At 41.7% G+C, this 27,421-nt stretch overlaps 1 protein-coding gene across 4 annotated transcripts in view; it reads left to right on the forward strand.

Annotated features, from left to right (window-relative positions):
• Dennd2b (DENN domain containing 2B) overlaps positions 1 to 27,421 on the forward strand; it is a 192,730-nt gene that overhangs the window by 27,264 nt on the left and 138,045 nt on the right. The window contains exon 1 of one of the 4 annotated variants that reach the window (XM_059269044.1): positions 6,496 to 6,536. The exons of 1 other annotated variant lie outside the window; for it this stretch is intronic. The gene's annotated coding sequence lies outside the window, so the exon portion shown is untranslated. Of the gene's footprint in view, positions 1 to 6,495; positions 6,537 to 6,734; positions 6,839 to 6,880; positions 6,991 to 27,421 lie in introns of those variants that run through there. 2 more of the 4 variants (XM_059269050.1, XM_059269054.1) reach the window with 2 other exon arrangements.

A 27,421-nucleotide genomic window follows, 5' to 3' on the forward strand; every position in this document is an offset into this window, starting at 1 on the left:
TTGTTTAGCCTAGTGTTGATTGGCCTTGGGGATTCTAAGTTAGCAGGTCTAGACCAGAGTCTACTTGTAACAACTGCTTAGATCTGAGTGAGAAACCAGTGACTCTACACATGCCACAGTTCTTGAGGGGCTTGGAAAGAAAGTACAAAGCCAAAGAGAGGATGAACAAGGCCTTCCATAACACTCGTGGGGACCCCTTCCTGCCTTAGCCTTCCACTTGGATTACACACATACACCACTGTATCTGGCACTCTTTGTACTTGTCAGAGCTCTTTTTTATTTTTAAATTTTTACATGTGAGTGTGGTGTGCATGTGCCATGGTGAATATGTAGGTGTCAGAGGACATTTTTCAGGAATCAGTTCTCACCTTCTACTTTTCTGAGGAATGGTTTTTGCTGCTGTGAAGACTAGCTTCCAGTGAAGAAGGGCATTTCCCATCTCCATGAGTGGTGTGATTACAGATGCACCTGGATTTTTATTTGGGTTCTGGGGATTGAGTTGGGTTTGTTAGATTCGTATGGTTAGTGCTTTTACTTGCTGAACAATTGTGCAGGGCTTTAACCTATTTCCCAGTGTGTTTGGAATTATGCAGATTTACATACTGGAGGTGTTGATGCCCACACTGGCCCAGAGTCTTTCTTAATTTTTTGCTTTTTAGATTTTTATTTTATTTAGTCTGCACATGTGTATGTCCACAATACATGTGCATGGTGCCCACAGAGGTCAGAAGAGAGACATGGATCCCTTGAAACTGAAGTTATCAGTGGTTGTGAATCATCACATGGGTACTAGGAACTGAACCTGGATCCTCTGCAGGAGCAACTAGTGCTCTTAGCCTAAGAGCTAACTGTCCAACCCCTGCCCCAGAGTCTTAAAGCTCATGTGAAAGCCTCAAGGGTGAACATGGGCTGAATTATATGTTTATTTGTTTGTGTCTTTATTCATCTGGAGACAGGGTCTTATACAGAGCTCAGGCTAGCCTTGAATTTACTATATAGCTAAAGAGGAACGTGAACTTCTAATCCTCCTGCCTCCACTTCTCACATGCTAGGATTACAGATGTGCATATCACCATACCCAACTTTTATGCAGCAGCGGAAATCAAACCTAGGACTTCTGGGTTCTAGGCAAGCCCTCTACCAACTAAGCAATATCACCAGCCATGTTTTTGTTCTTGAGACAGGGTTTCCCTATATATCTCTCAGGCTGGCTTTCAACTCACAGCAATCCTCCAGCCTCCAGTCAAGCTGATGTAAGTGATGAAATTACAACTATCTCTTATCACATCCAGTTGCTTTAGAAATGAATTTCTTCTCAAATCTGGGTGAATGGAAAGTAGATTGGATTAAATAGTACTTGTTAAGGTTATGGAGTCATTGTAAGATGAATTGCTAAATGGTCTCATTAATAAAAAACCTGGAGTCAGATATTGGGGTGAAAAACTGAGAGATCGGAGGAATAGGACAAGCCACGGACAACTTTACCTCACCGACACCTCAGTCTCCAAAGAGACCTATTCCTGTATACCCACACCTATATGCCTTTCTGTTCTGCCATCTCATTTCCTCTCTCTGCCCAGCTACATCACTTCCTCTTCCTGCCCAGCTCTGTTACTTCCTATCTGTACAGACCTCCAGACCTTTATGGTTAGTGCTGGGATTAAAAGTGTGTACCACCACTCCTGGCTCTGTTCCCAGTGTGGCCTTGAACTCACAGAGATCCAGACAGATCTCTGCCTCCCAAGTGATAGGATTAAAGGCGTATGCTACCATTGCCTGACCTCTATGTTTACTTTAGTCGCTGGCTTTTTCCTCTGATCCTCAGATAAACTTTATTAGGGTACACAATATTTTGGGGGGACACAATATATCACCACAGAGTCATGATTAATATTTTTTGTTTGTTTTTATGGTTTTTTTTTTTTTTTTGAGGGAAGGTCTCACAGTGTAGCCCTGGCTCGCCTAGAACTTGCAATGTTCATCAGGTTGGTCTCAAACTCAGAGAGATCCCCCTACCTTCCTAGTGCTGGGATTAAAGGCATGTGCCACTACACCTGGCTTTTTATTTATTTGATGATTACTATTTTTAAAAACCATTTCCAGATGATTTCAAATAACATTGAAGTTTGGCAATTTAACTAAAACACAATATTCTTAAATATTAGAAAAGGACTTTGGCTAGGCAGCATTGGCACACGCCTTTAATCCCAGCACTCGGGAGGCAGAGCCAGGTGGATCTCAGTGAGTTTGAGGCTAGCCTGGTCTACAGAGCAAGATCCAGGACAGGCACCAAAACTACACATAGAAACCCTGTCTCAAAAAACAAAAACAAAAACAAAAACAAAAACAAAAACAAAAACAAAAACAAAAAACAAAAAAGAAAGGACTTTGGATGTGAAGCAGGAAGATCGGGAGTTTAAGGTCATCCTCAGTTATACAGCATATTGGAGACTAGCCTGAGTTACATGAAACCCCTGTCTCCAAAACAACCAAATACCTTAACCCCCAGCCCCCAGATTCCTGAGATACCCCCAAATCTAAACAAAAAACTAAGAAGAAAAAGAAAGCATGTTTGGAAACATCTGTCCTAGAAAGCTGAGTCATGCTAGGCCAACCATGTCTCCCATTTTCCTAATACAGAGAAACCTAGTTGTTGTGCCAGGAAGCATAGCCCCACAGCCAGGCTAATGGGCATATGTGCTAGGGGAAACAACTGCTTCATGAGTACTAGAGCTATAGACCCAAAAGTCTGTCCCTGAAAAGAAAAGCAAAATCAGTATGTCAAAGTGAAATTAATGAACCAAAACCCAGACAACTCACTCTGCTTCAGTTTTTCTTTCTTAAAACAGAAAAAGGACATAAAGCCCATTTCTGTGACGTCAAGTTCTGTTTCGGTGTGCAGTAAATTAGTTGAATTTTAAGTCCCTCAGAGTTAAAAAATAGAAACACGTAGCTATAAGATGTGTTGCCAGGCATCTGTATGGAACATAACCATGTAATCAAGCTGTATTGTACTTCTCTACACAAAGAGAGCCAAAGCTACTTCGTCTGAAAATTAGATGTTCATTTGTCTGACAGAAGACAGTACAGAGGAAATGGCTTGGAGGCAGAGGAGAAGTAGGAGAGAGGATGAAAGGACTGTATTCATGCTATCCGAATTAGAGTCAGGATGTTTATGCTCAAATCTTGTCTTGGCTCTGTGTTGAGGGCACGAACAACTGGGACATGGGAAAGTGTATCTCTGAAGTCCTTAATTTAGGCACTAAACAGACCAAATTCCTTCCACAAATGCTTCCTATTTTCAGCAGTCTGTGTTCCGAACATACATTGTGATTAAAGTGCACAGCTGGTTAGTGCTAACCACTACTTCTCTTTTTGCTGCTAGCTCTATCATATAGCTATTCTTTCATTCTGTTGTTTATACGTGACATGTCTCTACAGGACTGCAACCTGGGAAGTGTTACTATTTGTATTTCTAGCTATACTACTACTATTTTTTTTCTTATGAAGTCTTCCTGTGTTGCCCATGTATGCCTCAAACTCTTGACTCCCTGCCTCAGCCTCTTGAGAGGTACAATCACAGGCATTTCACCATGCTCAGCTTATTTATCTTTTATTCACTCAAACAGCATGAATGCATTGTGGACTTATTTCATGGTAGGTACATAGGATGCAATTGTGAGCAAACAATTGGCTTCTGTTCTCAAAGCATACTATCTTCCTAAGAACCTTACACATAATTGGACTTGTTCATCCAACAAAGTGAATATTTGGTTAATGAAAATTAAAAGAAATTCCAGATGTCAGTGTTTCTAATAAGTATCTGGCCAATATTAGCTGCTCACTAATGCTCACGTAAGTGGAACTAAGATTCAGGACTATATTTAGAGATTTTTAAGGTATGCTAATTTTCTTCCCGAAAAAGCAGGTCTAGCAAAGGCTTTTCTTAGGAATTAAAACAGCTCCACACATGGGCTGGCAAGATGTCTCAGTGGGTAAAAGTGATTGCCCTAAGTTCATTTCTGGAACTTACATAAAAAGCTAGATGTAGGGGCTGGATAGATGGCCCAGCAGTTATAGTGCTTGCTGCTCTTGCAAGAGGGCTACAGTTCAGTTCCCAGCACACATATGGGGCAGCTCACAACCAACAGTAATTCCAGCTCCAGGGTATCCAGTGCCCTCTTCTAGATTTCATGAGTACCTGCACTCACTGGTGCACATAGCTACACATAGAAACACATATATATGTAATTTAAATAATAGAATATTTTGTAAACACCAGAGGCAGTAGCAGTTTGTATCTGAAATCCTAGCCCTCCTACAGTGAGATGGGATAATAATACAGAGGCAGGAAAATCAGAGGTCAAAGGTCAGGTAGCCTGGAGTACAGTGTGGCATAAAGAAAATATAGACCTTGTCTCAGTAAGTGGAAGAAGAGAACTGCTGAAAGTTGTTCTCTGACCTCCACACACACTCTGTAGCAAGCATGCAGTTGTGGACACACACACACACACAGTTCTATGTATAATTTGTAAATTAAATTTTCAGACAAAAAGAATGACTTGTACCTCATCATTGCCTCTTGCAATTGCTTCAGCACACATAAGAGGTCCCAGCAGCTAGAAATGAAAATAACTAATGTCCTGGGTCCCAGTGGAAGAAAGTCTTGATGCCTTCTGTTCAGTTGGCTTTCTCTACAAATCACCCATGGGGAAAATGGGACGTTAATACAAGTTTTGTTACTTTTAGAAGTGAGAGACTGATGAGCCTCTTTACAGGGCAGATGGTGTAGTCAGTGGGACAGCTTGTGCTTAGTATGCATGCTTGCGGCCTCAGAACAATCTCTATACCCCCTCCTCCACTACAACTCTTTAGAGCTGCAAGTGGAGTTTGCTAGGAGTATTAAGCTATGAGGTTGGCTTGTCATTGTCCATCTCCTGTGTCTCTGGTACTCCTCCCTGCTGCCATACAGGCATTCTTTCTGTGTTTGGGGAAGTATCACCCTAATTTAAGATTGATGATTAGAGAGGCAAGGCCATCCAAGGATCCACGTGTCAGTGAATTGTAGTAGAAACTCACTGATTTTGAGTTTGGTATACAACATATACTGTCTTGCTTAGTTTCACGCAGTGCCTTTGTTGTCCAAAGTGTTTCAGCAGCAGCTGAAATCTTGGGTTTTCCCAGTGTAGAACCAGTTCAACTTACCAGGAATTGATTTATTTTTCACACAGGATGACTATGTCACACCAAAGGCAAGGTGTCCAAAGGTGAAGTCTACCAGACAGTTCAGACATCTTTCTCTGATGTCAATATGATGGTGATAAAGAGTTAATACTAGAATTCGTGTCTGATATCCTCTTTTGGCAAAGGAACAATAGTTTTTTTTTTTTAATTAGTTCAATTCTTGCCACTATTTGTATTTGATTATGAGCAAGTTGAATTATTTCTAGGATGAATCTTAAACTTATTATTTTTGGTGCTTATCTTGCAGCTGAGTAAATATCTGTTTAGGATATGTGACAATTGATTTGGCCTGGGTTTTGAAACAGGTCTTGACTTTAGAGCCTGCTTATATTGATCTACACACATTGGTTCTTTTGAAATGCAACCAGTCAATGTAAAATTATAAAGTGTGTGTGATTACAGACCAAACCCAGAGATTCACAGTGTGCTATACACCAGCCTTAAAATTGTAAATTTTGTTTTGTTTTAGATAAGGTCTCTCTGTGTAGACCTGGCTATCCTAGAACTGGCCATGTAGACTAGACTGTCCTTGAACTCCGAGAGATCTGTTTGCCTCTGCTTCTCTAATGCTGGGTTTAAAGGTATGTGCCACCACTCTCCACCAAAATTATCAATTTGAAATTCTAAATTTTGAAAGTCAGTTTTTAACTGTTGGTCATTCCAATTCCAAGATCTATTTGTAAGTGATTTATGGGAGGAGAAATCAAGCTATATGGCTTATTAGCACCCCATCAAGTAAGTATGGGTCAGTATTGTACGTGACATAGTCTTTTCTATCTGGATTGTTACACTGGGTCAACAATTTTCCATCAAATTCCATCGATAAATAAGACCATCACCAGTAACTGTTGATTTATCATTGAATGACATTCTTTTCTACTTTTTGGTTTTGCGTGCACGTAGAGTATTTTAAATTCTCATAATTCCCGTGGAGCTTAGGCTTCAGAACCGATCCCTGCAACCCTAGAGCTTTAGTTCTGCTACTGGCTGCAATACCCAGGGTAGCTTCTTTTAATGTCGTTTGGGTTTCGTATGGCTCCTGGGCCCAAAGCCAGCAGAACGGAAAGAGCACTTGGGTTTGTTTGAAGGCAAGCCGGCTGTACAGGCAGTTTTTCCCAGACTTTCCCAGCTCCGGCTTTTCATGCATACCAGCAGAGCGGCTTTTTTCCTCCGGTGATTGAAACCATCTGGACTGCAGGGGATCACGTGTGTATGAGAAAATGACATAAAGTTTCTGATCCCCTTGTGCTTCTGCTCCAGATCCAGACAATCCTTGGTCGGATGGTGCAGAGGTGAGGGCGGTGCGGTCTAGGGGCCCGACTTCCCACCCTGGTTTCTCTCCCCCGTCTCTCTCCATTCCCCCCCACCGTGCAGACCCACCCTCCCCTGAGCCCGGGAGCACACCCCTCCTCCTGGCTGTAGCAGCCCACCCTTTAGGTCTCCGGTGGAGGCACGCCTCCTCTGGTTCTGCAGCCCCGGGCGCGAATACCCATCCGCCGCCCGCCCTTTCTACAGGAGCGGCCCCTCCTTCGGGCTGTGCGGCGCCGGGGCAGCTCGGGCTGCGCGGAACTCCCGGCCAGCTCTGGCGGCGGAGGTAAGTGGCTCCCGGCCGACCGCAGGAGTCGCCGGCTGGCCACGCTGCTTCAGCTCCCCACCGGGTGGCGGATAGGACGCGGATTCCTATTCCGCGGCGTTTGGAGCCCTTCCGCTTTCCATAATCCGGGCCCAGGCAGGGGCTCCTGCTGCGTGAGTACTTAGCATGCGGGCCAAGGCTTTCGGAGTTGCTGGGGACTGCCCTCCAGGGCGATCGTGGCCAGCCCTGCCTTCCGGTCAGGCCCGGGCTGCGCTGTGTGGGGTGTGGAACCCCGACCCGAGCCTGGAGTTGTGCAGAACTGCGGAACGCAGGCAGCCTGGGAGACAGTTGAGCTGCATTTACCTGAACCCATGCAGCTTGAGTGCAGCTGGATGTACGCTCACACACGCACCCACACAGACTAGCTTGCTACTCAAACAAAGGGAATTAACTTTGTTTTCTATCACTTGGACCTGCTAAACAGGGTTTGTTGCTCTATACCTTCATACACTTTCCTGTGTGAACGAAATGATCTAGCGTTGAAGGAACACTCTTCAGCATTTGTGCTGAAAAGCTAGTATCCGAGTAAAAGTGAAAGGACTGAACGTTTTCTAGTGTTTTTAAAGAAGGGATATTGCAGTGTTCCGGGGAATTTTGTGTGAGCATAATTTAAAATCGCTTAAATATGGATAAAATAGCTTCCTGGCCAAATGAAAGAGTGTCATTATGCTGCCTCAGACCAGCTATTGATCTCATTTCCAACGAGATGTTTCTGCTTTTGCGTTACAGGGTCTGGGAAATGGGAAATAAGTCGTTATCCAATGTCCAAGATGTTAAGGGCCACAAGGAAAACCCCTAATTGACCACATAAATGCTTTGTTTTGTTTTTGTTTTCTACAGAGGGTATTTTTCAAAGGTGGACACCTTCTTTGATTTTTTTTTTGCGGGGGGGGGGGGCAAAGTCTCATGTAGCTCAGGCTGGCCCTAAACTCATGAGCTTTCTGCCTCCACCTCCTAAGTACTGGGATTACAGGTGTGAAAACACCATGCCTTGCTCCCTTCATGGGGTTTTTTTTTTTTTTTTCTTTCAGAAGTAAGAGATTTCTAAAGTATCAGAAATAGTGTAAATTCTAGAAAACTTAATCAAAAGGACTGAATTGTCTGTAGTATCCAAATCCCATCCTGAATTAGGAAGACTCCAAGGCTCCAGTGTCTATTAAATGCATACTGTGAAGCAAAAGCTGTCTGGATTCCACTGGCCTGGATGACAGTCTCTAGGAGACTAACAGATTCAGCACTCCTTTTTATTTACTAAGTAAACATTCCCTTTGGAAAGACTGCAAAATATGGGGAAAGAGATTGATTCAAATAAATATTGGGAGAAAGATACATATTGGAAGAGTTTCCTATTCCTTAATTGGTCCAGAAAGGAACCCTTTTCTGACAGTTTCAAGGTAACCTTTATTATCAGTGTATTTTGTGTTGTGGTTGGTCTTCAGTTTGTGTACTTGTGGAGAAAGGATTGACACAAGTAAATATCTAGTTGATTGACTTATAATAAAGAATTATAGGTCATCAACTAGAAAATGGCTATGAGGCAGGAGCACTTCCCAGAAGCGGAGTAGTTTGAGTCAGGCCTGGAAGTGTGGTTGTGCAAATGAATGGTGCAGTGTTGCCGGTGGGGTTTTCAAGGGCACAGAGTGGGCCATTTGGATGGGAACTAGGGAGAAAAGTCAAAAGGAGCAGTACTCTGTGCCGTGAGCCTTTGGATGCTTTCTAATTCTTCACTGTTGCTCTTGTTTTAAGGAGAAGATCAGAGCAAAAGGTAGCCTGCTCAAGATGGCGCACCAGTCACTGGCAGAGCTAGGATTTAGCTGCCCAGTTTGCTGACTCACTTAGTCTCCACTGCTGCTTCCACAGTGAGCAGTGGGAGGTCCAGCAGCAGGGACTGTGGTCAGCTTGAATTCTGGCTCAAGGGCTAGAATTTTATCCCACAGATATCATCATGCTTCTAAAGGTTTTCGAGAAAAGCAATGATGGCCAGAACAATGTTTTTAGAAGACTTATGTGACATCGATGTACAGGAATGTGATGTTATAGTTCATAATCAGAAAGCTAAAAAGGAAATGTAACCAAAGTATCTGGGTGTTTCAGTTTATGCCCCATTGACAGCAAGTACCCTGCAGTAAGTAGCTGGATAACTGGGAAGAAGTTAGTTGCATTGACTACAGGGTTGCTGGGAAAAAGAATGAACTGAATGTTAGCTGGCAAACACTGAAATGGAATGTGTGTGGAGCAATTCCACTGGTGGTCTGTCCTGTATGTGCTGCATGAGTTTTGTAATACTCCAGTGACAGTTTTTTTCTTTGACAACTACCCTGAGAGGTAGAGTTCAGTGCTGTGATTTAAAAGCCTTTCCTTGTCTGCCTTCAACATTTTGAGATGTTTTCGATGCATACATTCTCTTACTTCCAATTAAAAATACTGAACTTTAAAATAAGAAAAACATGAATTGAGATTATCTTTTTTAATGAGATCAATACCAAATGGGACCAACTTATTTCACTTGTGGTTACTGGTGGAACAGTAAGAAGCCTTTGGAGGATTATTGTGTGGTAATGTAGAAAGGATTTAGAGATGTGGAAGGTTCTTCCTATCCCTTAGATTTCTTACCAAGGGATTGTGTTTGTGTGTACTGCTACAGAACATAAAGGGTCCTTGAATCCCCAAATTTATAATCAAGCTCTTTGATTTTCCACAGATACTGGACACAGGAAGGGTAGCAGTGGATGAAGCTATCTCATTAGACTTTTCCTGGAATAGCCTGGAGTTCTTGCTGTTCCCTCTGTAGACTATAGGTTTTCTTTCTTCTGAACTTGTTTTCTTCTGAAGACTTGGTTGCTAGGCCAAAGAATATCAGGTAGTGGGAGGTGGCACAGAAGGTGGAAACTCCCTGGAATCTAGAGGGTGACCCTAGCAAGGACTTCTAGTAATGGAGGATATGGAGCCTGAATCATCTATCTTCTGTAACCAGGCAAGGCTCCCAGTGGTGGGACTGGGACACCAATCCAGCCACAAAACCTTCCATCTACAATCTGTCCTGCCTACAAGATGTATTGGAGCAATGGTGGCACAGAACTTGTGGGAGTAGCCAGCCAATGACTCCTCCAAGTTGAGGCCCATGCCTGACATTGCCTGGATGTTCAGGAACCAGAGGCTGGATAGCCCAGAGGCCTAAGGTAGACCCAAATACAACTGGGAAAAAAAAAATCATTGAAATAATTCCTAATGATGTTGTGCTATACTCACAGATCAGTGCCCAGTCCAGTCATCATCAGAGAAGCTGCTTCTGGCAGCTGCTGGGAGTGGATGCTGAGTTCCACAGCCCAATATTAGGTGGAAAGAGAGTTCAGGTTGGAGGTCTCCATCGGGTCCCTTCTCTCGGATCTGGAGGAATCCTGCGGAAGAGGAGGAAGAGTTGTGGGAGTCAGTGGGGTTGAGGACACTGGGAGAGCATTGCCCTCATAATCAACTAAGCAGGCTTATGGGGGTTCACAGAGACTGGAGTGACAATAGAAGAGCCTGCATGGGTCTGTGCTAGGTCCTCTGCATATATGTTAGGATTGTTGACTTGGTGTTGGGGGCACTGACACTTTTGCCTGCCTTTGGGACCCTTTTCCTCCTTCTGGCTTGCCTCGCCCGTGAAGGTTTGTGCCTGGTCTTATTGCATCTTGTACTGTGTTTGGTTGATGTACCTGGAAAGCCTGCTTTTTCCTAGGGGGAGACGGGGGTGGGGTGGGTTGTATCTGGGGGAGAGAGGAGTGGAGGGAGGGGCAGCTGTGGTTGAGATGTATTGTATGAGAAAATAATAAATAAAAGTTTAAAAAATATAATAAAATGTATTGTAAATAGTAAAATAAAAAGAGAGGAAAAAGGCTAATATACAAAGAACTAAAAATTCTCACATCAGGAAAACAGCCCACTTTAAACATGGGGTACGGATCTAAACAGCGAATTCTCAAAAGAGCAAACTCAAATGGCTAAGAAATACTTAAAGAAATGTTCAATATCTTTAGTCATAGGGGAAATGCAAATCAAAACTACTTTGAGATTTCATCTTACACCCATCAGAATGGCTAAGATCAATAAAGCAAATGACAACTCGTGCTGTTGAGGATGTGGAATAAGGAGAACACTTATCCATTGCTGGTAGGAGTGCAAATTTGTAAAACCACTACGGAAATTAGTGTGGTAGTTCTTCAGAAAGATAGGAATTTTTTTTATGTAGGTACTTAGTGCTAGAAACTTGCTTCTTAGAATTGCCTTCATTGTGTCCCGTAAGTTTGGATATGTTGTGTATTCATTTTCATTCAACTCTAGAAAGTCTTTAATTTCTTTCTTAATTTATGTCTTGACCCATTTTTCGTTCAGTAGTGAGTTGTTCAGTTTCTTTATTGATTGTATTTCCACTTTTAGGTCTTGAACTGTTTGTGTTTTCATAGATTTCTTTAAAGAATTTATTCATTTCTTCTTTAAGGACCACTATCATATCCATAAAGACTATTTTAAGATCTTTTTCTTGTGCTACAGCTATGTTGCAATACTCAGAGCCTACTGTGGTAGGGTTGCCGGTCTCTAGTAGAGACATATTGTCCTGGCTAATACTGTTTTTACACTGGCGTCTAGGCACCTGGGTATGGGAAGATTGTAATTCTAGGGGCTGATATCTGGTCTTGTTTTTGTTAGTTGGGTGGTTTGTTCCCTGGTTCCTGTTGCCCTCTCTGGTTCTTAGGAGAGTGTGGTGGCTGTGCATTTCCTGGTAGGAAATTCTTCTGGGATTCTGATAGGTGTAGGGGTTCCAGGTAAAATTTGTTTCTAGATATTAGGAGCTGACACTTAGGAATGGTGATGGGCTGGGATGGGGGATTGAGGGGATCCACAGGAGGGAGGAAAGCAGGTGTTCTACTGGGATCTGCTCAGTTCCCTGGGGATGGCAGTAAAGAGTTAGGAGAGGCCACAAGTAGTCTGCTGCAGGGATGAGACTGGGGGATTACATTTGGAGGAGTGGAAGGAGAGTAAAGATTTGAAGTTCACTTACCTGTTTGGCTGGCCTACTTGGTTCTCTGGCAGGCTTGGCTGGTGCCTTCCCAGATAATGCATGATCTGCTAGAGATGGCGGGTGGGGGTTGGGAGGAGGAAGGCTGCAGCAGGTGGTCTGCTACAGAGCTGGGCATGAGACTGGGGATTAGATTTGGAGAGGAGGAGGAGAAAGAGGTGATGGTCTACAGTTAGCTTCCTTGCTTCCCTGAGTGCATGAAAGTCATTAAAAAAAAAAAAAAAAAAAAAAAGTAAAAGTGTTTTCAGCTCTCCATACCCACTTTACCATTAAGAGTCCTTAGCTCTGGAGATCTGAGTTGTTGAATTGTGCTTTGAAATGACCAGTACTTCTACAGACATGACTCAGTTTGGGATCATTATTCACAGGTTTTTGGAATTTAATGTCTGAGGGGTAGCTCAATTTTGTTTTGTTGAGACACAGTCTCACTGTGTAGTCCTGGTTGGCTTGGAGCTTGCTGTGTAAACCAAGCAGGTCTTGAACTCTGGGATCATCTGCCTCATGAATGCTGTGATTAAAGGTGTGCACCAGTCCTCAATAGCTTAGTTTTTCAGCCTCTAGACCACAGTTGTCCTTTAGGACCAGACAGAGGAAGTTATATCCAAATGAGCCCCTGATTCATTCTTTCATTTTGTGTCTTGAATCTCCTGAGATCCATTTTGTTTTGTCTGTTTACAGGATAGGAAGGAACACTATCCAGGTTTCCTCAAAGGGTGGTGATACTCATTGTCAGTCAGTTGGTGAGCTTTTCTTACGAATTCCTGTAAGTTCTCCAACTTAGTTCTGAGAATTGGAGGGTCTCAGAAAGAAGTTTTTTGCAATGCTGTTTTTGAAAGTCAGACATACTTGGTTGCATTGTTTGATACCTTGTCTCTTTTCCTTTCCTTTCTTTTCTTTTTGGTTTTTCCAGATAGGGTCTCTCAGTGTAGCCCTGGCTGTTCTGAAATTCGCTCTGTAGACCAGGCTGGCCTTCCTCTGCCTCCTGAGTAAGGCATGTATCACTATGCCCAGCATGATACCTTGCTTACACAGTTAACATTTTTTATATTTGGTGAGCATTTGTCATTTTTATCACTTATTAGAGAAGTGATTTAAGTTTTTTGAAAGAGAGGACTGGGCTCTCCTTTTGATACTCAAATGTAACCACGTGGTACAGAATTTTGACTGTTTGAAATGACTCTTATCTCGGTCTTTGTTAAACCCCTTGCTCTCAAGTATTTTCACAGCTTCCCTGGGCAGTGTTAAGGTTTCCAGATTGACAGAACAGATTATCTCCTCATAGTTAGCTAGTTTTCTTTTAGTTAGTTAGTTAGTTTGTTTGTTTCCACTGTTTTTCCATCTCTCTCCTGTGCACAGATGACTACAGAGAGAACAAACTGTTTTTCCTGGAGTCCAGTGGCCGTCACCAAATGTACCATTGTGCTCATCCCTTTTTTGTCACCCTCTGGCTAAACAAGCTGAGCTTTCTGTTTTTATGTTTTGCCTTTAGGAGTCTCACTTTTTAGACCTATGATTATGTAATACATTTGTGACTTTGTGTTTTGTTTTATACAGGAAGTCTACATCAGATGTGTTGATGATTAGAGCTTTCAGTTTGGAAGGAGCCCTTGGGATAAAACATGTCCTCTCCCATCAGCTTAAGCAACTGGGGAGCACATGTAAACTCTGGAGATGGCCTTTTAAAAAATTAGCATCAAAAGGATTTTGCCCAAGTCTTTTAAAGCCTTAAAAAGAATCTAGTCTTTGTAAGATTGTGCTGAAAATACCAGACTAGCCCAATTAAGGCTTTTCTACAAGTGTGAGCATCATTTGTTTAAATTAGAATTTAATATTCTGGAGCAAATATGTTGGAAATGATATGGGCCTATTCTGATAAAGGACAGTGGTTACTAGAATGTGTGTGGCTGTACCCCTGTCAGTTCTCAGAAAAAAACTTCTCTGAGTGGGGAGGGTTCATTTTGGCAGCTTTTGTTTGTCTTTGATGTAAAGTTGAGATCTTAGATGTCAATTTATCTAAGGCAATTTTGAATCTAAAGATTTGTTGAATTCACCCCTTTCTTACCCCTATTCTCCTTTTTGGAGAGGTCAACTGGAGTAGGGTAGAGGGAATCCTTAATCAGGGAGTCATTGCCAGACACTGGTCTTGAGAGAGATGTTCTGTTATTGTTGCTTATACAGGTCTTCCTCATGTTTACCCTATATTAACTGGATGCTATTGGGGAAAGCACTGGGTATCTAGGCATCTGTTTATTTTTTTTTGTTAAGATTTATTTTATATTTATTTTATGTGTGTTGGTGTTTTGCCTGCATATATGTCTGTGTGAGGGTGCCAGAGACCCTGGAACTGGAGTTAAAGATAGTTGTGAGCTGCCATGTGGGAGCTGAGAATTGAACCTGGGTCCTCTAGAAGAGCCAGAGCTCTTAACTGCTGAGCCATCTCTCTGGCCTCTTTATTCTTATTGCTCTGAACTTGCTTAGTATTAGGGGTTTGGTGAATCAGTGAATGGGCAAAATTAAGAAATGAAGTGGGACCTAGCCTGGTATTTCATGCCTGACATCTCAGGAGGCTAAAGCAAGTTCAAGGTGAGCCTGAGAAACTTAGTTGAGATATTGTCTCAAAAAAGTGAAAATAAATAAATAAGAGTAGGAAGGGGCTGGAGAACTGGCTCAGCTGTTAAAGCGTTTGGTGATGGACTGGAGTTGTTATCCACAGAAGCCATGTAAATGCCAGTTGCGTGTGAAAGCCCTAACTAATTCCAGTGCCAAGAAAGAAAGTGGAGATGAGAATTTCCCTCTAGACTAGATATATTGTGGAGCTCTGGGTTCAAGTGAATGACCTTAAATCAGTGTACAAGGTAGAGAGCAATAAACTGACATCAGCATGAGGTCTCCACACACAACTATGAAAACTTAAAAACAAGGTGGTAGAGCACTTGCTTAGCATGTGTAGGGCCCTAGGTCAATACTAAGTACCAAACAAGGGAAAACTATGTGGGACATTAATATGGGTGTTGGATACCTCCTTACCTAAATGCTGCTATTGGTAAAGTCACTATTCTGAGCTCCACATGGGTGTTGAGATAACCTGATAAGAAGGCTGAACATGTAGGATTGTATTTTCTGTGACAAATAGGACCTAGTTAGTTATTTTTCCTACTATACATGTTAGGATACATTTACTGTTGCTGGGAACTGCAGTTAGCAGGATATCCTCTCAGAGATTCCTACACTGTGGTTAGTAGTAAGGACTGCCTGGAGAAGCTTCCATACACTGGGTCCAAGTCCAAGGAGAATGACAATTCTTTTAAAAATTGTGTCCTTGGACTGGGATAGAGCCCTCACTTAGCATGGACAAAGCCCTAGGTTTGATCCCTAGCACTACATGAATAGGGAATGGTGCTATGCACCTGTGCTCTAAGCACAGCAGAGGTGGAGGTAGAAGGATCAGGAATTCAAGATAATCTTCCACTGTACAGTGAGTTTAAGGTCAGCCCGGAACATATGAGACTGTTTAAAAAAAATAATATATTGGCTGGGTATGATGCATACTTATTATCACTGAGGAGGCAGAGTGGGAACATCAAGAATTCAAGGCCATAAGCTGGGGAGATAGCTTGCCTTATAAGCATGAAGACCTGAGTTTGATTACTAGAGCCCTCTGTTATTGAAAAAGCTATGTGTAGTGGTGTGCATTCTTAATACCAGCACAGAGGAGGTGGAGATAGGCAGATCCCTGGGGCTCACTGGCTAGCCAGACTAGCCTTACTTACTGATTTCTAGGCTACTGAGAAATCCCATCTCAGAAAAATGGTGTATGGTGCCTGAAGAAGAACACCTGAGGTTGTCTTCTGTCTTTGACATGCATGTGCACACATGTGAACCCTGTACACACACACTCAGAGAGAGGAGAGAGAGAGAGGGGGGGGGAGTATATTTAAGGCTGGATTGGGTTACAAAGCAATCACTTAAACCCTAAAACTAAAAAATAAATTGTGTTCTATGGTGGAGAGTGGGCATCTAAACTTTTTGCTTGAGTGGACAGTAGAATCTGTTCATAGAGACCTAGAGGTGAAGAAGAGCCAACTTGCAGAGGAGTAGTGCTTTGTGTTAGCATGGAAAAATGGGTGTCTGTAAAGACTCTCTTTGTCCCACCAGCTAGCTCCCAAATAACAACATGGAGACTTATTAATTATGAAAGCTCAGCCTTAGCTTAGGCTTGTTTCTGACTAGCTCTTATAACTTAAATTAACCCATTTCTATTAATCTACCTGCTGCTACATGGCTCATGACTTTTGTCTCACCTCCTACATGCCCTGATTCCTCAGCATCTGGCTGGTGACTCCCCCTTTTCTTCCCCCAGAGCTCTCTCTGTCCAGAAATTCCATCTATACTTCCTTCCTATCTATTTATTGCATTCAGCTCTTTATTACACCAATCACAGCAATTCACACAGTGTACAAATATCCCACAACAGGTATCCATTGTGACGATTTTATTTTGCTATTTTTCCCCCCACATCTCTCTTTTGACAAGCCATTGCCTTGATTTGGAATAGTGTTTAGGATCCACAGTGTTTGTACAGAAAGAGCCTTATGTGTCATGGGAAAGGTCTGGGGGTGTAGTTCAGTGGCAGAGTGCTTACCTAGCTGGGTTTGATTCCCAGCTCTGCAAAAAAAGAAAAAGTGTCATGGGAGATGGGACCCTTTATTTCAGATGGACTTTTGTTTTTAAACCAAGTTCTCTATTTGTGTCTTAATCTGTCTCTGTCTCGTTGTCTCTGTTTGTCTGTCTGTCTCTGTTTCTGTGTGTGTGTGTGTGTGTGTGTGTGTGTGTGTGTGTGTGTGTGTGTTTGTGAAGAATTCCCTGGAACCAGAGTTACAGGAAGTTGTGAGCCACCTGAAGTGAGTGTTGGGAACTGAACTCATGTCCTCTTGAAGAGTAGGAAGTGCTCTTTAACTACTGAGCCATCTCTCCAGCCCAACTAAATACTTCTCTTTAACAGATCCCTTTAATTGAGTTCTGTGGATTTTTTGAAGGTCATCTCATTTAATTTTTGTAGCAGCTATGAGAAGTGATTTTTTTGTTTGTTTGTTTTTGTGGGTTTTTTTTTTTTTTTTTTGTGGGATCTCAGCTTATCCCCAGGGCTTCCCCTATTTCCTTATGTCAGAGATTTATCATCTGCAGTTACCTTAAGAATTTGGGCTAGAGCCACATAGCCTGCTTTAGATTATGTGGTTCTAGACAAGCTCCTTACTCTCTCTATGCCTTGGTTTCCTCATCTGTAAAATGAGGCAAGAGTAGTACCTACCTTATTAAATTGTGGTGAAGCTAACTGATTTTATACAGAAAATATGATATGGCAGGCTGCTGGATGACCCACAGGTACCCCTGAACTTCCCATGTCCAATATTTACCTGTACACTATAAAGCTAATCTTTTTCCTCCTTTATTTTGTGATATCAGCCATCTCCTTTTTTCTCTATTAGCATCATATTTAAAAAGCCCTTCCAGTCTCACTTTCCAGCATGTCCTTAGTTGAGTTAGCCTTGGCCTGTTCTGGCTGAACATCTGAGCTTTTATGGTTCAGATGTCCTTCAAATTCTGAGACTCCCCTAAACAAGATTTGTAAAACACAGCTTAACGATACTGTCTTTTCTTTTTTTAAAATTGAGGAATAGCATGAAATGCGTAAGTATAAGCTCATAGTAGTGGATCTCAGCATGTGTTAAGTTCCACGTAGCTACCATTCAGATCATGAGACAGAGCATTTACAGCCCCTGCAGGTCCCCTCCCACCTCCTCAGAAAGCACATGCATTCCTATCCCTAATTACTCTTCTGTTTCCACTTGTTTTGCCCTTTCTGACCCTCTGTAAATGAACCACAGAAGCTCTTTGTGGATTCTTTTTTCACTCAATAGTTCCATCCTTTTCTATGACTTTCAAATGCTTTTGTCATTTGCTTTTACTTCAAGTCCTCTGTGCATACATACCCTGCCCTTTTAGCCATGCTGGAATCATGTGTAGAATCAATATGGCTGACTTTTCCCTCCCATTTCTTTTGCATTTGCTACTCTTTTGTTGACTTCCTTACCTCTCAAATTCATGCTTCAGCTCCAGGCAGAATGGAGCCCTTCTCTGCACTCTAGAAGCAGGATTAGTTAGTTGTGTGTTACACATTCTTTTCTTTCGTTCATTGCTTTATTGGGTGGTAGGTGATTCATGCCTCAAAGATGGGACATTTCATCTATAGTTAATTGGTTGAATTAAAAACAAAAAAGATTTATTTATTTGTTTGTTTGTTTGTTTTTTGAAACAGGGTTTCTCTGTGTAGTTTTGGTGCCTGTCATGGATCTCGCTCTATAGACCAGGCTGGCCTCAAACTCACAGAGATCTACCTGGCTCTACCTACCTGCTGGGATTAAAGGCGTGTGCCACCGCCACCTGGCCCAAAAAAGTTTTATTTTTATTTCATGTGTATGAATGTTTTACCTGCATGTATGTATGTGCATCGTGTGTGTTATGTGTGTGCCTGAGGAGGCCAGAGGAAGGCATTGGATTCCCTGGAGCTGGAGTTACAGATGGTTATGAGCTGTCAAGTGGGTGCTGGGAAAGGAACTGACATCCTTTGTAAGAGCTCTTAACTGCTGATCCATTTCTCTAGCCCCTAGTTGGTTGAATTTTACATAAGTGGTTCATTCTTTCTAGAAAAATTAGGAAATTAAGACGAAAAACAAAAACCCAAAAATAAAAAACCTCAATCCACCTACTATGTCAGTATTCAGAGAAAATCATTACTTATACACTTATCAAAATAAATATGCATTCACAAAATGCAAATGTTTACCTACTTTATTTAATCTCTTTGTTCATGTTTAGAAACCCTTGCCCCTCAACATGCACATTGCTATAGAGATACTGTAATGGTCAGGGATATAGGGTAGTGGTTGAGTGCTTGTCTAGAAAAACTGAGAATAACATCCTTATGCCTGTGTATTTTAATGCTATTCCTCAAGTATTTGGGTTACATTTCTAGAAAGAGAATAGATAAAAAGAATGGATCTTTTTAGAGTTCGTGATGTGACATGTTTAGCCAAATTGTTCTCCGGAAAGTCTTTGACTATTGGTGTGCCCTTCTGCTAGGGTGAGTGAGAGTGCTTGTTTCTAGCTAGCTAACTGAAAATGATGCACATGATAAATATTTGCAAGTCAGATCATTTAAATGGTGCTCCATTGTTGTTCTAATTTGAGTTTTTTGATTATTACTGTGATAGAATATTCTCTTATATGTTTAATGGCCATTTAATTTCTACAGTATTTCTTTAGTTATTTACATGTTCATGTTTTTTAAATTTAATTTGAGTTTGTGTTTTGTGTGTATGTGTGCCCTCAAAGTGTGTGTGCCACATGTGTATGGGTGTCTTCAGAGGCCACAAGAGGATATCAGATCTCCTGGAACTGGCAATATACTTGATGTAATGAAAAAGAATTTACATCCAGTTGACACTACATTACATTCATTAATCAATAGCTACACTTTTTGCAAACTGTGACTCTGACAGTCCTGAACAAGAAGGGTTTCTTGTTTAAGCTGTAGTAACTTTTCTGACTGTGGATTATCATTCTTTTATTGGCAGATTTTTACAATTCCTCTGATGTGTTTGGGACAACTATCTCAAAGTAGCATGCAGTTTTCCTAGCAATTCCTGACTCTCTCCTGATAGGAACGGTAGCCCTTTTCTGCTACCAAATATACTGCTTTCACCACCAGATCCATAGCCACAATGATAGAGACTGCCTAGGCATCCTCTGCCAACACTGCCCTCCTTCATGGGTCCATAATTTGATTGCGGTTGTCCACTACAATTTCCAGAATCATTATAGTTCCCACAACCACTATAGTTACCTCCACCTAAATTTCCCCCTTCATTGTAACCCTTATCTCCTCTTCCATTACCATATCCACTACCTTGGTTTCTGTATTCTGGCTCATCACCATCAACCTCTGCTACTATAACCAGGACCACCATCATAGTCTCCTCTACTACTATGACAGGACAACCACCATAGTTTCCTCTACTGCTATAACCAGGGCTGCCACCATAGGTGCTACATCATCTCCAAATCCTTTATAGCCACCATCAGTACCTCCATAACTATCTCTACTGTTAACATCTCCACCGTAGTCTCTTCTGCCTCTATAGCCAGGACCACTACCATAGTCTCTTCTACTAATATAACCAGAGCCACCACCACATCCTCTCTACTACTGTAACCAAGACCACCGTCATAGCCTGTTGTTGGAGGTTTTTCCTCTTTTGGGAGGCCTGACACCCAGCTCCCATATAAATACACAGAGGCTTTTTTTTTTTTTAAACTTATAAATGCCTGGCCTTAGCTTGGGTTATTTTCTAGTCAGCTTTTCTTAACCTAAATTATCCTGTCTACCTTTTGCCTCTGGGATTTTCCCATTCTTTGACTTCTGTACCTCTTACTCTTAACCCGTGGCTTGCTATGTAGCTGGGTGGCTGGCCCCTGATGTCGTCCTCCTTCTCTGGCTGCTGTTTTTCCTCTATATATTCTCTCTGCCTGCCAGCTCTGCCTATCCTTTCTCCTGCCTCACTATTGGCTGTTCAGTTCTTTATTAGACTATCAGGTGTTTTAGACAGGCATAGTAACACAGCTTCACAGAGTTAAACAAATGCAACATAAACAAAAGAAACACACCTTAAAATAATATCTACAACAGTAGCGTCTTCTACTACTATAACCAAAACCACTACCATAGTCCCCTCTGCTACTTTATCAGGACTACCACCATACCCTCCTCTACTACTATAACCAGGACCAACACCATAGCCTCCTCTACTACTGTAACCAAGACCACTACCATAGCTTCCTCTACTACTATGACCAGGACTACCACCATTGTTGCCACTATTGCTTCCAAATTTATTATATCCACTATCACTAACCACCCCCATAACTACCTCTGCTGCCACTACCTCTACCACCATAGCCTCATCTACTAAAATTTTTTCCATCATCCTTAAAGTTGCCAAATCCATCTCTATGACCTCTCTATGTCTCTATGATTCAGCTGACTACATCTTTTATTTAGAAAGGGCCTTTTAAATGTCTCAGTTCTGCCCATTATAGTGTGGTATTTCTGAACAAACTGATTCATGATCATCAAAAGTTATAAAAAGCAATGAATGTAGAGATAACATGCCTTTAATCCTAACACTAGGAAGGCAGAGACTGACAGATCTCTGAGTTCAATGCTAACGTGATCTACAGAGCAAGTTCCAGGATAGCCATAGCTATACAGAGAAACCCTATCTTGAAAAACAAAACAAAAGTTACAAAAGCAAAAGCTCCTTTTTTCCACTCTATCTTCCATAATTTAAGTTGTTCCAATCTTGCCATACTTTTCAAAGCAGTCTCTCAAATTCTATTCGTCTGTTAGCAAAGTTTTTCATCAGGACCACAGTTGAGCTCTGTCCTGCCAGCCGCTCCCAAATAACCACCCAAAGACTTATTAATTATAAATGCTTGGCCAATAGTTATGCTTGTTACTAACTAACTCTTACAACTTAAATTAATCCATTTCTATTTATTTACTTGCTGCCACATGGCTCATGGCTAGTTACTTCGTTTTGTACATGTCTTGTTTCCTCTGTGTCTGACTGGTGACTCCTGACTCTGCCCTTCTCCACCCCCACCCCTCCCACCATTCTCTCTGCCCTGAAAATCCTGCCTAGCTAATGGCCATTTAGCTTTTCTGTTAAACCAATCACAGTGACATATATTCACACAGTGTAAAGGAATATTCCACATTCTTCTGTATCTTCTTTAATACCACCAACAAACATTTTCTTCAATGATGGGCACTAGGCTTTACAGAATTCTCTCTGATAATAGTTCTCTTTGGTTCCACCACACACCCATCAACCTCCTGAGGTCAGGCACACATTGTTGCATCTACCTCTTCAGCTTAAGAATAAGTAAAAAAAGCCAGGTGCATGCCTTTAATCCCAGCTCTTGGAGGCAGAAGCAGGCAGATCCCTGTGAGTTAAAGGCCAGCCTGGACAACATAATGTGTTTTGGAACAGCCAGGGCTACCTAGAGAGACCCTGTCTAAAAGAGGGGGGGGGAAAAGAGTAGATCACAAAACTATGGCCTTGGAATATTTTGTTTGGGGGTCTCTCATTACCACATAATCCATAAGTGTACTTATTTCTCAAAATGTTCTCTTAAACTATCACATGTAGTTTCAAAGCTCAGACCACCAATAAACAGCTTCCTCAACTTCTATGGTTATTTTGGGTCATGGCCCTTCTCCCCTAACTGCGGTGACTTTGGCAGGAGTCAGGCTGGAGGCTACTGACTCCAGTATTACCTTAATTTAGACATCAGGCTTTTTTTTTTTTTTTTTCCAACTTGAGTTCAATTTGGAACCAAGAGTGAGATGGAAATGTAAAATGGAAAATCACATTTCTTAACATCAAAGCCTCTCTACCTCTATCTCTGTTTCTGTTCCTGACTCTCTTTCCCTCTTCCCACTTTTGAGACAATGTCTCCTATGTTGTCTTACCTGTCCTAGAACTCACTACATACACCAAGCCAAACTTGAACCTACAGCTATCCTCCTGTATACTATAATTATAGATGTGAGCCTCTTTGCTCAGCTAAGATCAAAGTTCTTTTTATTTATTTATATTTTTTCTTATTTTTTATATAGAATTTATTTATTTTTATTTCATGTGCATTGATGTTTCCCCACATATATATCTGTGTGAAGGTGTCAGATCCCTGGAATTGGAGTTACATACAGTTGTGAGCTGCCACGTGGGTGCTTGGAATTAGACTGTTGTCCTTTGGAAGAGTAGCCAGTGCTCTTAACCTTTGAGCCATCTCTCCAGCCACCCTTCCCCCACTTTTTACAAAATAATTGTACTTTATGTGTATGGATGGGTGCTTTGCCTGTAGGTATGTTTGTTCACCCCTTGAATTCCTGGTGCATATATGGGGATGCCAGAAGAGGGTATCAGATCCCTTGGAACTGGGTTTATAGATGGTTGTGAGCTGCCATGTCAGTTCTGGGAATTGAAATGGGTCCTCTGGAAAACAGGTCAGTGTTCTTAACTGTTGAGCCATCTCTCCAGCCCCCAAAGTTCTTTTTATTTAATTTTTTTCATTATGGTTTAATTTATTTATTTATGCAGAAAGTGTGGTACAGGGGTGTACCTTAGTGCTCATGTTTTAGAGGATAACTTGAGGGAACAGTTTTTCCCTTCTACCCTGTGGGTCCTGGGAATTGAACTCAGGTGGTCAGACTTGGTGATAGACATCTTTACCTGTTGGGCCATCTTAATGACCCTCAAAGACCTTGTTAAACAATTTGAAGTAGAAATAATTACTCTGAGTTTTATATACAAATGTAGCCTATAAATATACCTGTAGCTTGAGTTTTCCTGCCTGGCCCACAGTCAGGACAAATCTCTCTCACCTGCCAGTCCCACAGCCACTCAGACCCAACCAAGTAAACACAGAGACTTATATTGATTACAAACTGTATGGCCGTGGCAGGCTTCTTGCTAACTGTTCTTACAGCTTAAATTAATCCATTTCCATTAATCTATACCTTGCCACGTGGCTCGTGGCTTACCGGCATCTTCACATGCTGTTTCTCATCATGGCGCCTGGCAGTGTCTCTCTGACTCAGCCTTCCACTTCCCAGCTTTATTCTCCTCCTTGTCCCGCCTACACTTCCTGCCTAGCCAAATGGCCAATCAGTGTTTTATTTATTGACTAATCAGCAACACATTTGCCATACAGAACATCCCACAGCATATACCCCTTGCAGAGCTTGAAGAAATTTAGATTGGGGATTTTGTAACATGCATTTATATATATATATATATATATATATATATATATATGTATATGTATATGTATATGTATATGTATGTATGTATGTATGTATGTATATGTATATATATAAACTGTTGTCACAGTAGTTGCCCATAGTTGTCTTTTTTTTTTTCAGGTATCTCTTAAGTCTCTTATATTCAGACCAAATCTGTCTATCATTTCAAGACAGTTTTTATCTATTAAACTTTTAATTATAGATTTGACGCTACTTGTCCAAAAACATCTTTTGTCTGCAGGGCAGTCCTGGGAGCCAAATTCCTTTTCTTGTTTGTCATCCCATGCATCAGTCCTTTAATGTTTTTTTCATTGCAAATTTATCTCTGTAGCTATAATGTTCCTGACTCTTTTGTAGCATCTGCTCATTGATTGTCTGTGGATCTAATGTTTCTACCATTTCCTTTTTATTTCCATAGTCTGTTTCATCTCCTTGGGACTCGATATCAGCCATTCTGTGAACTGTTTTCTACATTTGTGAGGAAGGCATTCTATGTTAGAGATTAACTTGGCCCTTAGTTTCTATAATAAGCATTCCCCCCCCCAACTTACTCATTCTTCTAATTTTATCATTTAACCTTCTAGTTTAAGACTGTTTTATTTGTACTGTTTTGAGATACTTATTCAGGCTCACTATATTTTAAAAAATACTTATTTTTATTTTATATGTATAAGTGCTTTGCTTTCATGTATGTAAGTGGAATTAATACCTGATGCTCTCAGAGGCCAGAAGAGAGTGCTGGATTCCCTGGAACCAGAGTTGTGGGTAGTTGTAAGCTGCCACCATATAGGTTCAGGGAATGGAATTCATGTCCTCTGCCAGAGCAGCAAGTACTCTTAACTGCTAACTACTGAGCCATCTCTCCAGTCACTCAGGCTGACTACAAAGTATTAAGTAGTTACGGTGAGCTTATTTTTGATGATGCATAGGGCTTTGGGTTTTTTTGTTTGTTTGTTTGTTTGGTGTAGCTAGAGTTTTCCTGCCTGGCCCACCTCAGGACAAATCTCTCTCACCTGCCAGACCCACAGCCGCTCAGACCCGACCAAGTAAATACAGAGACTTATATTGGTTACAAACTGTATGGCCGTGGCAGGCTTCTTGCTAACTGTTCTTACAGCTTAAATTAATCCATTTCTATAAATCTATACCTTGCCACGTGGCTTGTGGCTTACTGGTACTTTACATCTTCCTTGTCCTGATGGCGGCTGGCAGTGTCTCTCTCACCCAGCTTCCTGTTCTCTCAATTCTCCTCTCTGTTAGTCCCGCCTATACTTCCTGCCTGGCCACTGGCCAATCAGTGATTTATTTATTGACCAATCAGCAACACATTTGACATACAGAGCATCCCACAGCAGTTTGTTTTGTTTGTTTTGTTTTGTTTTGAAAGATAGGGTCTTATGTTGCACAAGGTTGTCCTCAAACTTGCTATATAGTTTAGGCTGGCCTTGAACTCCTGATATTCTTGCTGGTGTTATAGGCAGGAGTCACCATTGCCTAGCTGTAATGGTGAGTCTAATTGCAATAAATATTCCTCTCCCTATTTGGGGAAATAAGTGTGTAAGGGAAATCCTGAATTCCATTTTGTTTTGTTAGGATTAGCTGGAGGGACTGGGGAGGTGACTCAACAAGTAAGAATGCTTGCTCTATAAGCATGAGGAACTAAGTTCAAATATCTGGCACCCATGTAAAAAGCAAAGTGCGACTGTGCTAGCCTGTTTAATACATCAGCATTGTGGAGGACAGAAAAAGAAGGATTTCTGTGACTTATTATCTGCCAGCTTAGCTCTGGGTTCAGTGAGAGACCCAGTCTCAAAAGAATGAGTGATAGAGTGATAGAGCAGGACACTCAACATCCTCCTCTGGCTTCCACATACAAACAAGGGTGTAGCCCTCAATGTACACACATACCACACACACACACTTTCACTCATACACACTCATACATACACACACACACACACACACACACACACACACACACACACACCATTTGCATGAAGGGAAAGCCCTCCCAGAATGACTTCTCTTAGCATGCTGCTGGCTTCTGAGTGCCACTGTATTTGTTTGGCTTTGTCTCTGCAGAGTTGGCTGGCACAGGCTGCAGGCAACCTTCAGGTAGAACAGCATTTGAGAAATTGTTTTGACAACTAAAAAGTGCTTAATAAAAGTGAAACCCCAAGGACTATGAAGGGCCCACAGAGGCTTGGATGTGAGCCTTAAAATATGTAAAAGAGATGAGCATTTGGGAGGAGATAGTCCTGTAAGCTCTTAGGCATCCTGCACAGTAAGTGTATTAAGACCAACTCTGTGTGACAGGGAGACATGGAGGACTTAGACCTTGCCTCAATGCCTACAATAAAGAGCTACAGATGAACACCAAGGTGGGTAGATTCATGAAACATATTGAAAACCTTGTGCTATGTATGCAGTGGAAACAATTATAAGGGCCATAGAAGAACTGGCTGGGAATATAAGGGTGTAAGAAAGCTGCATGAAACAAAAGGGAATTGATCTTGGCCTTTGCAGGTCACTATTTAGAGAACAGACATTTGATGTAGTGACAGAAAGGAAAAGGTGAAGAATATCCTGAAGCACAAAGTGGGACATATTTATAAGCAACATTAGTTACTATATGTAGATTCTGCCTCACTTTCAACAGTGATAATTGTGAGTTTCAAGGAGTGGTGCTCTGCCCAGGGGGCCCATCAGTCTGCTGATGTAGGTGATGTAGGTGATCCAAGCACACTGCCTCGTGCTTGCCTTCTTCCAAGGAGAGACATGGCCTCCATGCACCTTGTGGAGCTCTCTCTCCACCAACCTCACTAACTAAAATCAGTAATTCTTTGAGTACTGAGGTCACCCATATTGTGCTTAGTTCCTAGCCTCTAGGTCCTTGTACTTCCCAGCTCAGCTTAGAGACTGCCCAGCCCTCCTTTCTCTAGATCTAGGCTTCTAGGTTAGAAATCCATAAATGTCAATGCAGGCTCTAGGAGTAAACTTTGGGCCTTGTTTTCCATGTGTCCTATGCTATTTTTGTCTCTGTTCCTCTGCTGGTCATGATCTCCTGTACCAGAGTCTAGAAGCCATCTCATGTATGTGGGGTGATGTATTAATATTAGGTATAGTAAGAATCAAGGCTGGAAATACGGATATGGGTTCTAATTTTGGAGGGAATTGATTTTGTTCTGAAGGAGAACTGTATAGTTTTTTTTTGTTTTGTTTTGGGGTGCCCCATATATTTTTAATATTTAATATGATTTATTGAAGGATTTAAGTTTTTCCAGTCTCTCTGTTAAGATATAATAATAATTAATCATGTATAAACATAATTTAGTACTTTTAATTTTGTTAATGCTGCTATTTTTGTAATTGGTCCCAGAGAGGGAGGAAAAAAAAATCATGCCTCATCAAGATGGAAGGAGCTGGGGAGAAAGCTGAGCAGTTAAGAGCACTTTGCACTTCCAGAGAAATCAACTTTTGTTCCTAGCACCCATATCAGACAGTTCACCACCAGCTCCAGGGGACTGGCACCCCCACAATGTGGCATGCATACACCCAA

The sequence above is a fragment of the Peromyscus eremicus genome, chromosome 1 (genome assembly GCF_949786415.1).
Source record: "Peromyscus eremicus chromosome 1, PerEre_H2_v1, whole genome shotgun sequence".
Classification (NCBI taxonomy): Eukaryota; Metazoa; Chordata; class Mammalia; order Rodentia; family Cricetidae; genus Peromyscus; species Peromyscus eremicus.